The sequence below is a fragment of the Cupressus sempervirens genome, chromosome 8 (assembly GCF_028749045.1).
Source record: "Cupressus sempervirens isolate cs-2001-9-10 chromosome 8, ASM2874904v1, whole genome shotgun sequence".
NCBI lineage: Eukaryota > Viridiplantae > Streptophyta > Pinopsida > Cupressales > Cupressaceae > Cupressus > Cupressus sempervirens.
In genome coordinates, this window is record NC_143125.1 from 624,296,018 (window position 1) to 624,316,492 (window position 20,475).

Genomic DNA, 20,475 nt, shown 5'->3' on the forward strand with positions numbered 1-20,475 from the left:
GATTGCCTACTTCCCTGGGATGCTCCTGCATAATTTGTGATCCTTGGAAGCCAAATTAATAGTTATAACTTGTTAAGTTGCACATAGTATAACCCAAAGAAGTTGAAACTTGTTATATCATTTGGGATGTGTTTGTACACAAAGTTAGCTATAACAACTACGGGTAAGCTTCCCCTTGTAATTGTGTGTTGTGGGATTAACAAAGTTGTACAAATAAATTAGTTGAATATTAAAATTTTAACTATTAGGAATACAAATAAGTTGTTGTTGAGTGGCTATGAATATGTGTTTTACAAAATCTTTTAGTGAGCTTTTAATTATCGTATATTAGTATTTTAAGAGATAAAACTTGAAAAACAAATAAACATTAATCAAGATTATTAGAACATGAAGAATGATCGACTCTTTCTCCTACCCATTTTATTAAAAAATGTCAAAATAAGTGCAAAAATACAATCTCTACTTAAAAAAGAGTCACAAATCATAATCCAATTCATCATTTGATGAAATTTCTTTATTTTTTCTTCTTAAAAAAGTCTTTAAAATAAATTATTTTAAAAGGTAATTTTATACAGAGCGCACAAATTAGAGGACTATTTAACGACATCTTCTAATCTAATGATATTTGACAGGCGACGGTACTGGGTTTTTTACGATGCACAAACCACAAAAACTGTGTCAGTGTCAGTCAATGTAAGACTGAAAGGCTCCTAAGAAATTTCCTTTGTCTCGTCGAACAATACTTCGAACAAATTTCCAGTCCGAATGGAAAAATTGCGCCGAGCGGACGAGCACCAGCGGTACCCGCGCAAAAACTTCTTTAGAGACCAAAGGCGAGCAAACTAACAGACTGGTCAAATTGGTGAGAATTCCCATCCCTCTTTCGGGGAAAGTAAGTAAACATTTGCTCTATCAATAAATAAATGAAGCAATTCCAGCTCTCGATTATCCAGATTTAATTACCCCTTCATACGAGTATAGCCATGGCCAGCAGAGCCAATTCTGGGTATGACTCTGAAGTTATGTTGCGTATTGTTTTGGGTCTTCTTGTGTTACTCTTTGCGGGATCGATGGGAAAAATGGATTTTCCATCGATAAACATAGGAGCTATAATGGCGTTGGACACAACCAGTGGAAAAATAGCGAAGACAGCTATTGAATTGGCAGTTGAAGATGTAAACAGAAACACCACCATTCTGAATGGCACGCTCCTCAACATTGATATCCGAGACTCCACACAAGATGCACTTACAGGCGCTTCTGAAGGTAAACAACGCCTCCCATATAGATCAAATTATGATCTTTTAGCGAAGATGGGCGTTCATTAAATTTTTCATTTCATGCGAATGAGTAAAACAGAGTACTTATAACAGGTTGCCTTCAAAATTATGGGCATTGCAGGGTTAGAACTGCTAAGAAAAGGATGTGTGAGCATAATCGGCCCGCAAACCTCCGCAGTTGCTGAGCTCGTGGCGCATTTGGGCGTTGCAGCGCGTGTTCCAGTTGTCACATTTGCTGCAACGGATCCCTCTCTGTCGATGCATCGATTCCCTTACTTCATCCGTATGACGCCCAGTGATGCAACACAAGTGAGAGCAATAGCAGAGCTCATAGATTACTACAGATGGAGGGAGGTTGTGCTCGTGTACTATGTAGAATATGACTTACCCGCCCTGCAGGATGCATTACGAGATGAGGGAATAACTGTTTACAAAGCACCACTGCCTCCCCTGCCCGATAGCTCCACAATGCGAAGGTTTATTGAGGAAAAACTGATGACGCAGGAGTCGAGAGTATTCGTTGTGCATATGCCTCCCGAATCGGCTCTGACCCTTTTTTTCAGAGGCTGACAAATTGGGAGTCACAAGCAGCGAGTATGTGTGGATCGTTACAGATGCCATCGCCTGCCTCTTGGACTCCTTCAACACTACTTCGCTCTTGTCTATGAATGGTGCCTTAGGGGTGAAAGGAAGCCTCCCACAAACCAACCAGCGCAGGGTGAATGAATTTGTCAAAAGATGGAAAGAGCTGTTTAGAGCCCAGAATCCTGAAATCCCAAATCAGCCGGAAATAAACGATCGTGGGCTTGCTGCGTATGATGCAGTATGGGCAATTGCTCTTGCAATCGATCATCTGCTGGATGTGGGATCGTTTAATGGTGATTTCTCGGAGGCCTCTAACGGGACAAAGTTTTTAAATTTCAGGGTTTTTGAGGGCGGAGATCAATTGCTGCAACAGATCCTTGAGACAAACTTCATGGGCCTGAGCGGTCCTGTTCGATTGAGTCCTAAAAGCGGCGAGATCTTGGAGTCCTCATATGATATAATCAATGTGGTAGGAAATCGTTATGAGGTAATTGGGTCGTGGAGTACAGAAGCGAAAGGTTTGAAGATTTCTTCGCAACAAGTGGTACACTGGGGCCGTGGATCGACAAAGCGGCCGCGTGGGTGGGCGATCACTGCACCAGGGAAGAGACTCAAAATAGGCGTGCCGTGGGAGAGAGGATTTACACAATTCGTCAGCGTAAAACCAGTTCATGCCCAAAATCAGACTAGTTATGAGATTACAGGATTCTGCATTGATGTGTTTGAAGCGGTACTCAAAAGATTGGATTTTGATTTGCCATATGAGTTAATACCATATGGATCTGGCAATGTCACTGCAGGCTACTACGATGAACTCGTCTACCAGGTCCATCTCCAGGTGGGTCAGTTTCCTTCTTTTTCTTTCTGCATTGTAAATCGAAGTTTTTTTAAACGAGTGAAATATAATGTCTGAAATGATTTCGACCAGAAATTTGATGCGGTCGTGGGAGATATAACGGTGACATCAAATAGAAGCAAATACGTGGATTTCACACAGCCATACACGGAGACGGGACTGATAATGGTTGTAGCGATTGCAGACGGGGGATCAAGTGAACCATGGGCCTTCCTCCGTCCTTTTACTCCGGCCATGTGGATTACTACTATCGCATTTTTCATATTCACGGGAGCAGTTGTGTGGCTTCTGGAGCACAGACGAAATAGGCAGTTCAGGGGGACGCCTCGCAAACAGGTCTTGACATTCATGTGGTACATACTTCTCATCCCCATGTGCTCTTAATTAAAATCTCTCCATCTCAAGTATTTGGCAATAATGAACTCTTAATTAATCTTATACTCCATCCCTAAAAGATGCGTCGTCTGCAAATGCATTAGTTATACTTGGACTTGAGATTTGACTTGCGAATAAAATGTCCTTTTCATGGGGTCACCCGGGTCTTTTCCGCTAATGAATTATTTGTAGGCACGCTCTGCAGAACGTTTGAGCTATGGAAATTCGGGCATTCATGGGCCACATTCATCTGTCTTGTCTGGCTTTCCATGAAGCACTCTAATCAATTCTCATTTGACACGGGAACAACTTGTACCTACAAATGGGAATCTCTTTCATATTTAATTTGATCCTCCCGTCTTAAACAGTGGCAGTGAAAATTACTTAGACTGAATAGTCAAAATTTTCTTCGAATGATAAAAGAATAATCCGAGTACGAGTAACCCAAGCAGACTTACCCTAGGTGGCCTCAATGTATCTTTCTTGCGGGTGATACGATCACACGCGTTGTTACGCAGCTCAATCAGGGAGAGATTTCTATGGCTGTAAACAGATCCGTCGACAGATCATTACGTAATACCCTTGGACTCTATTGGCCTGGTAGTACTTAAATCACTTTAGATGCTTTACAGATAATGGTTTCTTTTTCTAACTATATTTCTATGTTACTATCAATAGTCTAAAGTGTAGTTTTAGTTTTTAGGACTTTTTATTATAGTTTAAGTACACTTAATTACAGAGTTTTTCTATGGTTAAACTTACTCTGCTTGCAATTCTATTTGCAAACCTTCACCAAGTGTTCTAAAAAGTGCCTTGAGCTCATCAACAAAATCTTCTACAAAGTCTTCAACAAAATTCTATGTATTTTTTGTATGTCAATATTATTGTTATAGGGAAAGAGTTCTAGTAAGTGAATGTGTTCTAATAATCACACATTTCATATAGATTTGACATTCTAGTTACCAATTTCAAAGAAGTAACACCTTTACCAGTGGCCAATCATGTTTTAGTTGTTTTGTTTGGTAATTGGCTCAATTTATGCATCACATGTTTGTGTATGATTGCTTGGACATTTGTTTCTCAACTCTCATATGAAGACAACAAAACAATAATAATATGACTCGTAATTTAAGCTCTACAAATACTCTTCCCCTATTATCTTTTATACAATTTTTTTCTTTTAAAATTAGTCCACTTAGTATACCTCAATCATTTTTTTCTTGGTTTTATATCTTTCAAACATTTTAAATTATAAATAGTATAATAGAATAAGATAGGATAAGTTTAACATCTATACGGTCAAATATAGTGTATGAGATGATAGACCTCGTCATTCCAACTTCTAAGCTTCGTGACTCACTACAAAGAAGCTTGATGATGAACTCTCCTTTTTTTTTTAACCTTATTCTTTTCAAGCATATATTTTAGCAATATTCACTACATTCTTGTCCATATTATTGTAGTAAGCTTTGCAGTGCAGAAAAAAGTACTCCACAAATTCACCCATCTTGCTATATAAAAGATACAAACTCTTTCTATGATTTTGTTACCATGTGTTTGTTGCCTTCTTGTGCTATGTTTTCCAAAGTACAAACTTAAGATTGATAGCTTCAACATTTTTGTTTAACTATGCCTAGTTGCCCTCGTTCATTTTTTCTCTTACTTTATCTTCTTGAATGATTTTAACTCCTTGTGTAGGAAGAATGAATCCTTGTAAATAAGTATCTTAGTGATGTAAAATAAATCAAGCTACCTATTTTAGATGAGAATCAACTTTGTCATTTAAACATAACTTTTTTCAATTATTTAATAAACATTTTAGATATATTGTATTGTATAATATCACAAAAGTTTTAATGTAGAATTTGTTTTAATTAAATATTAATTTTCCTAAAAATAAAAAGCAACTAAGTTGTTAAAAAGAAACACTATATATATCAAATTAACAATCAACTATCATATTGATTGATAAAAATAAATATGAATTTTAATATAAATAAAATGTAAAATTAGCACACTTGTGACCATGTACTAAAATATAATACTTTCATCACCACTAGTTCTCCTACAAACCTACATCAGACAAGACTTTTACTTGATAACTTCCAAAGGGTTTTTGAGCATCGAGCCACCGTATGATAGAAAAATCATTAATTATATTGCTTCGTGTAACACTGCCTCCGTTGACAGTCAAACTGTCGTGTCGCATATTCTATCGAGTTCGCCGACAATTCTTCTGCTTCGAGACCGTGATTTCAGTCGAAGGTGAAGAAGAATTATAAGTGGAAAGCAACGATGAGACTGCAGCCTCACTAAACATTCATCAATCTGAATTTTAAAATTCGGTAGTCGACAATCTCCAATGCAAATTTTGTGATTGAACTATTTCATTTGTATTTTGCAGGTTTTCCTTTTCCACGCTCTTCACTACACAAAGTAAATACATTCTCTCCCTTTCCACTTTATTATCACTACATATAACCAAGCTAAAGTCCAATTTACACTCCCAAGACCTAAAACAAACATTGCTGATTTTGCAGCGGAGCAGATTGTAAGCAGTCTGGGCAGAGCCGTGGTTATAATTTGGCTGTTTGTAGTTTTGGTGTTAGTATCTAGTTACACTGCCAGCCTGTCGTCCATGCTCACTGTCAGACAAATTGTACCAAAAGTTGAAAGTATCGATACTCTCATCACGCAAAACCTGCCAATCGGGTACCGACAGGGAACTTTCATAGGCAACTATTTGGAACAGCAGCTCTGCGTGAAGAAAAACTTACTTCACCCATATTCATCCGTACAAGACTACGCCACTGCACTTTCAAAGGGCCCCAACAATGGAGGAGTCGCCGCCATATTTGACGAGGAAACAGTTGCCCAAAACTTATTTCTCTCAACAAGATGCAGTGCCTTCTCCAAAGTTGGCCCCACTTACAGAACTGGAGGCTTTGCATTCGTATGTCTCTAAACTTGCCTCTAAAATATCTCAGATTCCTCCTCTAATTTAGAGATCAATATATGATTGACTCAAATTGTGCCTTGCAGCTGTTTTCAAAGGGATCCCCGCTGGTCTCAGACATTTCCAAGGCTATTTTAAATCTTTCGGAAAGCAGAGAGATGCGAGAAATTCGGAAGAGGTGGTTCAATTCAAGTGAAAGCAAATGCAATGTGGAATCTGGTGGAGTGGAATCGGCGAGATTGAGCTTCAGCAACTTTTGGGTTTTATTTTTGCTGACTGGTGGAGTATCATTTCTCACCCTGGTTTACTATCTGTGTCGCCTGCTTTACCGATTTATGTACAGATCTGAGAATTCATCTCATGGTAAATCCATCTCTACCCGATTGCGAACATTTGCGAGTTACGCAGACCAGAAGGACACCCCGCCACCAAAAAGAAAGAGATGTGATTTTGTCGTTTGCTCATATGGAACCGCTAAACCTGCCTCGCTTGAGTTTAAAGGAGCATCAGTAGATGATTAACGAGTTTAACTCTAGCTGATTTCAGGTTTTAGATGCAAAGCTGCTAAATGTAGAAGTTATTATATCAATACTTTGTAATCTTAATGCAGATCTTAGCTCCCCTCTTTCTTGGTTTTATTTTAGTTTACAGTAATTGGTTATCTGTTTTATTTCTTTCGATTGAAAAGTGTTTAGACCTGTAAAAGAAGTTTTTGAAATTTAAGGAATGAATGAAGGTAGACTCATTTGAAGAATTTTTTCTTAGAAAATCTCCAATATCTTTCTCAAAATAAGATCTAGATTGGTGATCCTAATAAAAGAAAGCAGAGAAGGTTGTGAAGCTGGTCGGATCTTTACAACCGTGTGAAAAATGTTGCCAACATGATGTGAACGGTTTGGTCAAGCTTCTAGCTATTCGCACAATAGAATCTGTGGCACGGGAAGATTAATCATAGAGAGAAATTTTGCGGCTTGTTTTTCAGTTTTTGGTTTTTTTTTTTCTGTTCTCTTTTCGGGTGTGGAGGGGGAAGGCGGCGATTCTAAGTGGTTGTTATATTTTTTCAGGACTGTGAGTTTGAGTATAAAGAAAGACTGAGTCTGAGTATAAAGACGAGTTATTATTTTGCATGGTAGAATAATTCACTCTTTTTTCTTATGTAAAAAAAAATATAAGGTATGATTTTAGTGCTATTATTCAAACTAAATGATAGGTTGGGAGCATCGCTATTTCCATATGATCATCAACCCACAATACTGGTTGGCCTATTGGTGACAAGTCTAGTTGGCTTTCTTCATCCAAAGGTTTCCTTTGGTTTGTACAGGCAATATCTTTATGGAGAGAGGAAAAAGGGAAAAGGAGAACGAGGACAATATCAAGATGTTTGATCACTTCTAGATCCATAGTCCACTCAGGGGCCTGGTTGGGGAGATAAGAGAGATGATTCAGATACTTTGCCTCCATCTGTGACTGCTCTGGTGGCTTGAGAGTGCTCCTCATTTTGGGCTTGGCCCTTATTATTGTCAACTTGTTGCTTATATTTTTTATTAAATAGGCAGTGAGGACCTTGATCCTGCATAGAGTCACATTACAATATTATGTCGCAAACAAGGACAAGAACAGCAACAAGTAGAAACACATGAAGAACAACCTACCTACTTCAAAATATCAAAGACAAGAAAAAGGAAAACCCAACTATGCAAGCCATAGTCAAAGAACCACTTTAAGTTATTCTAATTTTAATACTATTAACCATTTAATTGTTGTTCACAACAAGGAAGTCTATCTTCTCAATACCAAACAAAGTGTGAATCTCTCATGTGACAACAGTGGGAAACCAAAATAAAATAGAGTAGTTAATTAAAAGCATGAATGTTTAAGCTTAAAAACCAAAAATAGTATGAAAAGAAGAGCAGCACGCAAATCATTAAGTTTTGATAACAACCCCTCAAATCTTGGTGGGGCCACTAAGGTCCTTCATCCAAGTCTCCTACTCTCTCACTTTGTTGTCAAATTTGTCGAGCTAAATCCTACCCATTTTTTCATGTGTTTCTTAATTCTACTCATGCTAGTAATGACATCCACCACTAAGTTCTCAATGAGGTCTCGAACAACTTGTAAAGGGACAACCTTCTCCAACGTGGAAATCATGTTGAGGAGGGCATTTAAATACCCTTTAATAGTGTCCATATATAACCCCCACCCTCACTAGTAGTTTTCATACTATTCTTAGCTTCGGCCTTATTAGGTGACTCAACCTAAATATCACCCAAGTTCACACCTATACCAATGTGATGGCATTAAAATCACCATCCATACTAGTATATTGATTTGCAAAATCTTGGATAATGTTCGTTAGATCAGACAATAACTTTTGCTTATCTAATGTGGAAGAAGGTCCATCAATATTGAGAATATTGAAGGTCAACTCAAAATACTCTATGTTGTAAACTGGATATTATTTATGCTTTAAGGTGGTCTTAGGTCCATAAACATTAAGAATATTGAAGGTCAACCAAAATTATTTCTCTAGAACAAAGTGGTTTTGTACCAGGTCGAGAAATTATGTAAGGTGCACTTGTAGCCCATGAAGTTCTACATTCTATCAATGCAAATCAAACATCATCTTTTGTTGTTAAATTGGACATGATAAAGGCCTATGATAAATGGAATTGGTCATTTCTATTCAAAGTTCTTCATAAATATGGCTTTGTTGAAAACTAGTGCAAATGGATCAGGACATGTCTATCGATTCATTCTTCTCAGACATCATCAATGGCACACAGGTTGGTTTATTTCCATCTAATCAAGGATTTAGACAAGGAGACCCTTTGTCCCCTTCTTTATTTATGATCATGGTAGAGGCATTCAACATAATCATTTAGGCATTATAGAGTAGACGGTTTGGTGCATGCATGAAGGTGTCTTAATCTCCATAATGTACTCCTTATTTGTTAATGATATTGTGTTGTTTGGGAAGTCAAACATCAAAGAAACCAAAAAAATCAAGAACACTTTGGATTTGTATACCAAAGTTTCTAGTCAAAGAAGTAATGCTCAAAAGTCAAAATTTTACATTTTCAAAACAAATGAGGATGTATCAAAGAATTTGGTTTGTATTTTTGGATTTCCTCAAGAATCTCTACTATTTACATATCTTGGCATTCCTTTCTTGGCGAGTTCTAAAAAGTCTTCATATTGAAAATCCATTATAGATAGAATCAGGAGCAAGACTTTGGCATTGAAAGCATGTTGGATATCTCTATCAGGCAAAATTCTTCTGATTAAAATAGTCTATCTACAATCCCAAACTACTATATTCTTAGTTTTAAAAGCCCCCAACAGTATAGTTCAACAAATTGAAAAGATGATTAGGGATTTCATCTTGAAGGTAAATTTGGTTGAGGAAAAAAATACTATTAGTTTCACTAAGTGATATGACTACATCTTAAGGTACTAGATGAGTAGGTCCCAAAGATTTGACAAAAAGAAATAAGCCATTTGGTAGGAATTATTTGGAAAATCTATTGAAATCAAGTAAGTAAACGGTGTCAAATTATGTAGGCAAAGTACTTGGACTCTTTTGATATGCTATGGATTATTAGCATCTTAGACCCACCCTTTAGGTCAACGATATGGGAATTTATGATTTCCTCTAGAGATGTAACTATAAATTATGTGTCCTGGGAGGTGACTAATGATGAAAAGATATCATTTTGGGAAGAATCATGGATGGTCTCCCTCCCGTAATCCTTTTCTCTATTCTGAAAGAATCCTCCCAAGTTTTCAAGGATTTTTGGGGTCTTTATCTTATTAACTATGTAAGTGTAACTGATATTTTTTTGGATAAGGCTACTTGGAAGAACCCTTAGGCTCTCCAAATCAACAATACACAACAAGAACCATTTTGTAAGAAGATGGAAGAGAGATGGGTTTTCATGATGCAATGAAAGGCAGAAGAATTCCCAAAGGAGATGTCCTAGCCCCTAGTGATTCACCACACAGCAGAAACACAACACAAGATACACGATCTGATACCAAACTCAACTTGTTATTTATAAATCAACTGATTACATGCAATGTGCAGGGTTGTAAGACCTTCCCGATTACAACCAAATACAAAGCAAGTAATAGTTCAGTAAGATCCCTGGATAAGTGCAAGAAGTTGGGTCTCACTTTTGATCGAAAAGTGGAAGTGTTTTTCCTATTTTTGAAATTTCTTGTCAAATGATGTCAAAATTTGAGGCATTTAGAGATTGAATATTTTTAAAAAATCTTCATAAATAAAAATTGTACTGTTCAAAATCTACCTTTTGAATATGTAATTTATTTGTGTACCCATATGATAGTTTTGTTTTTGGTATGAATCTTTAAAAACTGCCTTTTCAAAATGCATGTTTCAAGACCATACCACACTCATGTATGAACATCATAATTTGACACAAATAAATGAATTTTTGTAAATCCTTTTAAAAGAAGTTACCTAACACAACAAAGATTGATAATAATATTTTTTCTAAATTTTTTATTGAATAATTATTTTATTATTAATTTTTAATTGGCTATAAAGGTAAATTTTAAAACCTCTCGTGTACAAACACCATAATATGATCAAATTTTTCATTTTTTTCAAAAAATCTCTTTTTTTTTAACTTCAATAGAATTGTATATAGATTGATGACATGTAAATTAATTTAAGAAAAATCATAAAATAAAAAAGTTATTAAAGTTTTAGTGAACCTTGCTATTTTAAATTCAGGTACCACCTTTGATTAAAAATCAATGCAAAAATAGTAAATAAAATCATAAGACTATAAAATTTATATTTTTGAAATCAAGATAGTGAGAACTTTAATGGGTTTTTGTTTCGTAAAAAAAATTGATCAGAAGACCCTTCAAAAATTATGGCAAGGCATGAATTTGTCAATTCAATGTCTTAGTCAAAGCTTAAGAGGTCAAGGCATATGTTGTGAGGCCTCACCCTGACTCATCATAGCATAGATACTATATTTCCATTTTGTTACTTAGGACTAGATATCTCGACATATATTTTAATACTTGATGTCCATAGTAAATTTTGCTACTTATCCGATGATATTTACTTTGTGATCTTCCATTTTGATATGAATTAGGACTTAATTGGCATAGTCAATGAATTAATGGATGTTTAATCAATACTTAATTATTATGATAGAAATGGAATTATGTTGTGATTCAAATTCTTAAATTTATCTTGCTAGGAAGTCAGTAATATGCAAATTTTTGAGGTTTAATGATTAAATGTATGTAAGCAAATGATGGAGAATAGGAAGTTAATTATGAAATGTGTTATATGTGAATTGTAGAATAACGAAATTATCATGTATCTTTACTTCCATAGGTATTTTATATGTGACTTTTCATTGGATTATTGATGTTCAAGTTTAGTGTATAGGAAAGGAACCATGTAAACATAACGGGGAAACAAGGTATAAACACATGTTAATATGACACTGCCAAGGTGAATCTTTAGAAGATTCGTAAACCTTGTTGTGATGTGTTTATTTTGTAAACGTGAGATGTATGTGTGTAGTATGTATTTCAGAAGTAGATTTAGAACATGTCATGTGTGATGTATAGTCAATTTTGTGTGTGTCACTTGACACTTGTACTCGTTATGTGAAATGACATGTTCTCTGAAGATGGATCATGTAGCCACATTATCTCAAAGTTAAATTCTTTAATTAAGAATTAGACTTAATTACCTTGATTTAGCAAGGGGAACAAAGGGGAACAAAGGTTACCATCATAGCAACTTGAAATTGGACTTTACCTAACATTGTGAGGACCAAACAGTAGCTCTAAGGTAAATTTGTGATGAAAATAAACCCTACCCATGATAATACTTTAAGTTAGGGGGCTAATAGTGACCACTAGGGTGCCTAGAAGACCTAGGAGACCCCAAAAAGAATGCATTTTATATTGAATCCGAAAATGGGAGTCATATATAGGGGCGTGGCCAAACTAGAAACGCACTAGCCCACTCTCTAACTTTAGAGACATTTAGGGTTTGGAGGAAGAGGATAAGGAGCTCTACTACAACTTTAATTTGTCATTTCTTGGAGTAAGGTTGGTATCCATGATCCATGGTGTCTCTTCATTTCATTATAGATTTGATATGGTGTTTCTTCATTGCATTGTAGATTTGTTGTGGAGTAGATGTGGTTTTCTAAAGAAACTTGTGGTATGTGTGTTGAATGTGAGAAGTTTTATGAGATTTCTTCTTGAATCTTGATTGTTCATGTTGATTATTTGTGTAAAATGGGTGTGAAGCATCACTCACCCTTGGGAGGGAAGAGATGCTTGGGTGAAGGGGTTAGTTGGGCTCACCCATGTAGTTGAGAAAACTCTCCCATGTGTGGAGATAATTTTGATGTGTTTCAATGGAGTATGGACTTCATAATTACTTGTATTCTTGGGAGGTATAAGGAGGTGCATGAAGAAGGAAGACATTGTTAAGCCTTGAAAGGGCATGTTACTTATAAGAATATGTGAATATATGTGATTCATGGATTTGAAATTCTCCTCATGGAGAGAGCCCACCTTCACCCTATATCTTGATTCTATGGTATAATCTATGTGCAAGCCTTGGGATGGGTTGTATTGTGTTGTGTTGAATTGTGTTGTTATAGTTTGCATGGTATGTGAATGTGAAGGTGTGCAACCGTTTGTGCCTTGTTTCCCCAAGCTCGGTGGGTGGCCTCCTTGAGGCCTAGGTTGGGAGGTGAACCTCCATGGTTCCCCATTTTTGTTTCTATTTTGCAGGTTTTACTTGATGATCTTGGAAACTTGGAGTTCATGTAGTCTATTCATTGCATAGGAGAGAAGACTCTATTGTATTGTGTTGAAATGGAGAAACAAACTCCATCTTGTTATGTGAATTAGCTTGTATTGTAAGGGTGTTGTATTATTCTCATTCATTTATCATTAAAGAAATTGTGAATCATCTATGTATTGTAAAAAGGTCCCTCCATTTGTATATCTTGATATGGTGATTTGACCACCTTATGTGCATGCTTGATAAATGTTGGATGTAAGTTGAGAGGATCATGAAAGAAATATTTATTGTATTAATGTCGTTGGTTCATAATCTTGGATAGGAATGTATTGAAGAGGAGAGTTAAGCACCAATGTAGGCATTAGTATGATGTAAATAAGACTACCCATTATTGTTGTTTTATTCTCCATGCTCGTAGAAATAATTAGATGCATTATGTGATCAATCTTGATTCATACATAGTGTAGAATATGTATTCGAAAGATAATGGATTCATATTTAGTTTAAATCATGAAATGGAAATCATTATGGAATTTGAATACTTGATGTTCATGGATTTACTAACAAATAAAGATTTTATTTATGTTCATATTAGAATATCTTACAATTAGATTTTGTTAGTATTTTGTTAGCTGCTTTGTGTAATAAATTAGATTGCTAGCTTTAATAGGTATTATAATGCATTATACAATGTTCAATTTTATCAACCCAAGTATAAACAATTATAGAAAATGCATGAAGAAACTAGGCAAAAGTTTAACTTCAAAGAAGCATGTAGGTGCACATATACTTGCTAGAAAATGTATGGCAACTCAAACTAAATCTATTCCCAAAAATTATAGTCAATAGAATAATAATATCAGAATAAAATAAGCATATTTATTCCCTAGCAATATAAAATTATAGTTGTCAACTATCATAATAATAAAGGCAACCCAAGTAGCAAACAAAAATATATATAATATATTGACATATGGATTGCATGAAAGTACCATGTCAACCAATAATAATTAAATAATTAAACGAGTAAATTTTAAAAAAACATATATATATATATACTTTCATCCTTTGGAGGTGACCAACATTTAATAAGTCAGGTGGGCTGTAAAACAAAAATTATAAAATACAAGATTGGGGGGAGAGAAAGGGACAAACTTTCCCCCTCCCCATCTTGGCGGCCTTACCTCATAAAGTGGGGGGGGGGGGGAGGGGGGGCGCATTTAATAAAAGGGGGGAAGCCTTAATAGGTATGTTACCCTTCCCTCCTTCCCATGTGGGAAGAGAGAGGGAAAAGGGAACGTTGGGAGAAGTAAAGGGGGTAGAGGTAGGTTAGATTAGATTTGTTTAAAGTTTGAATATTTTTATTTTTTTTATTAATTAATGAGTATGGGGAAATATATGGGATAGATGGACATTTAGGTTTTTTTTTAAAGAGTTAGGAATTTTGTTAATGGGGTGAAATATATATATATTATAATTTTATATTAAATAGGTTAAAAGATGTTAGGTTAGAATAGTTTAGGAAATTTATTTTTGGGAGTGTAATGTATATTTAATTTTGAATAAGATTTGTTGGGATAGCATAGGTAAGATAAGTGGATAGGTGATTTAACTTTAAATATATTTGTATTACTTAATTATTTTGTTTGTTATTTTTAGTCATGATTAGATGGAGATAAGCTAGGATATAGAATTTTGAAATTATAAATGCAATTTGGAAGTAGTTGAAACACAAAATACACTAGGTAAAGAACACATAGCTATATCATCTTAATTTGGAAATAACATACAAGGAGTTAAATTGGCTAACGAAGTTAAGGATATGTATCTTACTTATCTAATCAAAAAATTAAAATAGTCGGACGATGTTTGAATCTTCGTCGTAACTTGTAACCTTAGGATGAAACCTATACACAATTAGTTATAATAGTGTACCATTCAATAATAACCACAACATGATAAGAGTGTAAACCCTTTTAAATTAAACATCAAGTCATTCGACTAAATTATAAACATTAACATATCTTTCAAAAAAAAATTAGTTGTGTTTTTGCCTTGTTGAATTTTGGGCATGACATATGCTTGGTCTCACCAAGCCTATCTTAAACCAAAATCTGAAGCAAGAGAAAAACATATTGGCCCATGTTGTAAGAAACGGGCACCCATTATTTGAAATTCAAAAAATGAGTGCCCGTTTTGAAAAATTGAAATTTGTGTTTAAAACATATTTAAAATCCCAAAAAAAAAAAATTTAAAAATTGAATTTTTAAAAAATGGGCACCTGATTTTTGAAAAATGGGTACCCACTTTTTGAAAATAACAAATGGGCACTTGATTTTTTTTTAAATGGGTGCCCATTTTTTGAATTTCAGATCAGGCACCCAAGCCTAATACAGGTGCCCATTTTTTTTTAAATGGGTGCCTGCTTCTAAAAGATCATGACCCAACTTCTTGCTTTTACCCCCCTCAAGATCCAACCCAAGCCCTAGCTAGTCCAGATCTGTAACACAACAACAATCTGGAAGAAACCTCACATAAGATCCAAACTTGTGTTCACAAGCCCAACAAGCAATCTCCTCAATTCTTCAGTCGCAACCACTAGCTCTACTCAAACTTAACTCTTCTACCACATCCTCTTCTCCAAGCTGGATGATTATGACCCACTCTCTTGAATGAGTGAACAAAGACTCCACCTAAACCCCTACTTCTACCCAACTAAGCCACAAGTTGGCCTAGCAAATTACAAACTAAATAAACTCTTACATTAAATGCATATTTAAGCCACAAGTCGACTCACAACAAACATTAAATACAAAATGTTAACCCATGATAACCACATGAAAATATTTAGGACAAGCTCCCAAGTTTACAACATAGATTAAATGGACATGGGAGAGATAACCAAGACCACACATAGGTTCTCACACACTCCCATATCAATCCACGTAATGATCAAACACTACATGCATTAAATGCACCAAGTCGACCAATCCAATCCGTAAGAAATCTTTCCCACAAGTCACACTGTCAAGCATCAATAAAACCACAAGCATCGTTGAGCTCCCACAAGCATTGCCAAGAAACCTTGTACATGTCATCGAATAGAAAATATGCCAAGTTCCTTCAGTAACTAAGCACCACAATGTTTAAGTACCTCAATCAACACTACGCCCAGTAATGATCGAGCATTCGCCCTTCTTCTTCGATCAAGCACCAAGATTCTCCACCAAGCCCATTTAGTCAAGCCTCCAACCAAGAAATACCATAAAGATGGCTAAGCACCTCCAGTCTTCTATTGAAAATGCTAGAATCTTCAAGAACCTTATTTGCCCCTACATCAAACTCATGGCATACAAAGAAAAGTGTGTCCCATACTTTGTTCCTCCATGAGAACTAGACTTCCACTTCATGTTCACCCAAGGCTTGCCAATTCATAAAGCCAAGAAAATGAAAAATTCCATCAACCAATTCCTCTTTTGTAAGTCTACAAACAACCAATTAGCATATTCACTCACAAGAATAAATTGAATAACAATGTTACCTGCAAATAGGACCTACAACTTATCACCACAATCCATCTCAGTGACAAGAGCATCAAACTCCACATCCACAACACCAACATGTAGATCCAAAACCAAATCCACACTAGCAACAACATGTAATCCCTCACCAACATATGTCAAACTCTTACTACTAATGGTCTCATTGCCCACAATAAGATGCTCCACAACATATATCACCAATAGTGACTTGATTATCCATGACCAAGTGCTCTACAATTTCCATGTTAGATCCAATCAACTAATCATGAAAATCACTTTCTATCCTAGCATCAATAAGGTTAGGAACCTCTTTAGCAACAACCACAAATCGTTCTACATGTTTCACTTCAGACTTCACAAAGTGATCAACAAAACCAACCTTAACCTTGTCATGCCCTCTTCTCTCTCCAACAAGTCTCCTAATCGGCCAAACAACTTTCTTCTGGATTGGTAAACTCCAACTCCACAAATCTCTATGAAACTCAACCATCCCTTCTTTAACTTAATTAGTGAAAACAACATCCATCCAAGTAATCACCTCATTAATCCTCATCTCCACTATATTACGAAGATGTGCAATCATCTCAGGGTCAAATCCTCTCAGAGGCATCTTCTAAGATCTTTGCAAACCCTCTTCAACAAATCTTTCCCAAGCACCTTGTGACAAACTTGAATTGTTTGCAAGTCAAATCACAACCTACCACCTCACACAAATAACCAGGAACAAATCACAAGTCCAGGAATACTGATCTTCAATAAAAATCTTATAAAATCTCTGTGATCATGCACCAACAAGATCAACCTTCCATCTTCACAATCATCAATCCATCTGCAAGTGTAGGTCAGATCACAATCTACTACCCCACACCAAGAATCACAAACCAAGACTCTCAAAAAAAATGATCCTCAACATAATGAGCACCAAATCAAGATCTTCTCATATCAACTCCCCTTAAACCAAGGTCCTGGTGAAAATTATCTCAACTTCAACGATCTATCTACATGCTCAGGAATAATTGTGCTCTGATACCACCTGATGCAGTACAAGGAAGGAGAATCCCCAAAGGAGATGTCCTAGCCCCTAGCAATTAACTACACAATGTAAACAAAATACAAGATACTCGATCTGATACCAAACTCAACTCTTTATTCATAAATCAACTTATTACATGCAATGTGTCAAGCTGTAAGGCCTTCCTGATTATGGCCAAATACAAAGCAAGTAATAGTTTTGCAAGATCCTTTAAGATCCAACCTAAGCCCTACCTAGTCTAGATCTCCAAGACAACAGCACTCTATAAGACACCCTACATGAGATCTAAACTTGTGCTCGCAAGCCCAACAAGAAATCTCCTCATTTCTTATGTCACAACCACTAGCTCTGCTCAAACTTTGTTCTTATGCCACATCCTCCTCTCCAAGATGGATGATTCTGACCCATTCCCTTGAACAAATGAAACAAGACTCTGCGTAAACCCCCTAAGCCATAAGGCGGCCTAACAAATTAAAAATTAAATAAACCCTTACATCAAATGCATATTTAAGCCACAAGTCAGCTCACAAAAAACATTAAATACAAAATGTAACCCTCGTGTTAACCCATGTTAACCACACAAAAATACTTAGGACAAGCCCCCCAAGTTTACAACATAGATTAAATGCACATAGGAGAGATAACCAAGACCAAACATAGGTCCTCAGACACTCCTAGATCAATCCATGTCACGATTAAATACTACATGCATTTGTTAGAAACTTACAATTGGGACAATTGTTGTTTTTCCATTGATGTCAAATCTACTGATAAGACATATTTCTACCTAATCTAAATGTCATATCTATTTGATTCATGAAGAGGATTTGAGAAATTTCTCATAACAATAGAACCTTGTGGAAAGGTTGAGTTATGAAAGGAAGCTACAATGGACATTTTATTAGTTAGACTTTTATAAGACAAAGTGATTATTTATTTCAAGAAAGTTAAGCTAAGCTAAGCAATAGAGTAAAAGGTTAAGGAATGTTGAGTGATGCTAGTGTCAGCCGAGCCACAATATGTGTCGAGAAAATCTAGTGTTGACCAAACATCAGTATCGATAGAGTAAGATACTTGATGTTGAGGCAGAATTTTTACACCGACTAAGTGCTTAAGTGATGACTAAGTGTCAAAACTTAGTGATTGCCAAGTAATAGTGTTGAGAATGACTTTGAGGAAATCGTGATTCCAAGCCTACTCAGTTGATTTCTTGGGAGATGTAAACTATGTTGAAGATAAGACTGGTGATTTGGATCATTAAATTCAAGGTGAGGATTAGTTAAAGACCTAATAGATGAATTCTAGAGAAGTTTCTAGATCATGATTAAGAAGATGGACAGATACAATGAATCATGTTGAACCTTATCGTAAACCCTAAGATCTATGGTGATCGTGGAAATAATAAAGTGAGAATTGCCTATTTAAAGAGGTAAAGAGATGAACTTATGATGCATGAGAAGAAGACACATGCATAAAAAGGTGGATCAAAGTTGCACAAGAGTGAACACAAGTGTGTGAGAGTGAATGTGAAGCTAAAGGAGATTGCTTATGCATATGTCACTTGTTACTAAACAGATTTTTCCTTTGGCAATAATGAAATAATTTGACTCTTAAATGCCTAGAAAGAAAAAAAAAATAGAACTAATAGTTGACTCATTTACGATGTTGTATGAAAATGCTCTCTAAGTTTTGATACGAAGGGTCAGCTCCGTTCTAAAGATATTCAATGAATTTAATATGGATAATGTCTTTAGCCTAAAGACATGGAGGCTTTTGACATTCACTCATCACTATGAAATGAATGTGTTTTTAGACTTAGATAATCAGAGGAAGAACTAAGAAATGAGCAAAAGATCACCTGCTAAATCATCCCTATTACAGAGAAAACAAGAGATTAAATAACTCAATTCACAAAACATGAATGCACAAACTAATAAGATCCTTAACTTGACATGATACAAGAATGTGTTCAAATAAGAAAGAAATAACCATAAGATTGATTCCAACTAGAAAGATAACCACTTAGACCACAAGATTTGGAATGAATAATTTTCCCTTTAGTTCAAATACATAACAAAAATAACCATAAGATTATCTATCTCTGCAACTCTATTAAGCTATCAAACTAATTAGAAAATGTAGTAAAAACCTATTCTTTTCCTTCTACCATCCTTGTTATAGAATCATAATATTTAGAAAAATATGTCTTCCCCTTATAGCCTTAGGACTACCCGAAAAATAAAAACCCCCATTTTATTTTTCATTTGCATATTTATGCTCCTCCTCCAATAAGTTCTTTTTTAGTTATTAAAACTAGCCCTTTATTTATTGTCTTATCACATTTGTTTGTATTACTATTTCCTTTTGACATTCGGTGCTTTATAAACACTATGTTTATAAGGATAGGATAGCAATGAAGACATTTATCAAATCAAGAGCCCAAGTTTCATATAAAATTTTTTTTACTCTAACCTAGGTGTTGATAGAATCTACCTACTCATGATATCTTTCATTTGGTTATCTAGTGGCATTCCATCAAACAGTTAGCATGCATCGTTCATGTGTTGGATCCATGGACAAGTTCTAGCTCACCAAGTATATGAGGTCATGACTATCTACCTTGAGTATTCCAATGAAAACTAGTAGCTTGCCCTGTGACACCAATCTTTTCTAGCCTCGATAAATTTGACACCATCTTCATGATGCAATCTATTGCCTATTAATGCATGGTGTTGGCTTAGTAAATAGGAGAAACCTAATCATCCTTGGGTAATATGAAATCATCATACCTATGACCATGATTATGTTACGAGGATGTATGTTTTAGCACTGATAGAGCTTGCATCTTCATTCATTGTCTTTCCATTTTGTATGTAGCTAAATTCGACCAATCTGTACTCAATGCTCATTGTCCTCAAATTTGCACAACACCCTGCCAAGGGATCCAAAAGAACTAACCTAAAGTTTTACTAAGTTTTCCAAACATTTTTTTTTAAAGAATAACATGTACAACAATCATTAAGTAGTGGAAGCA

At 35.5% G+C, this 20,475-nt stretch overlaps 1 pseudogene across 1 annotated transcript; it reads left to right on the top strand.

Moving 5' to 3' along the window:
* The first annotated feature begins 843 nt into the window (after positions 1–843).
* LOC149543992 (glutamate receptor 3.5-like) lies at positions 844–6,690 on the top strand (annotated as a pseudogene). The gene is made up of 6 exons (XR_016355728.1): positions 844–1,266; positions 1,402–2,703; positions 2,794–3,074; positions 5,501–5,532; positions 5,637–6,049; positions 6,139–6,690. The product of XR_016355728.1 is annotated as a glutamate receptor 3.5-like (transcript).
* Positions 6,691–20,475: the final 13,785 nt, after the last annotated feature.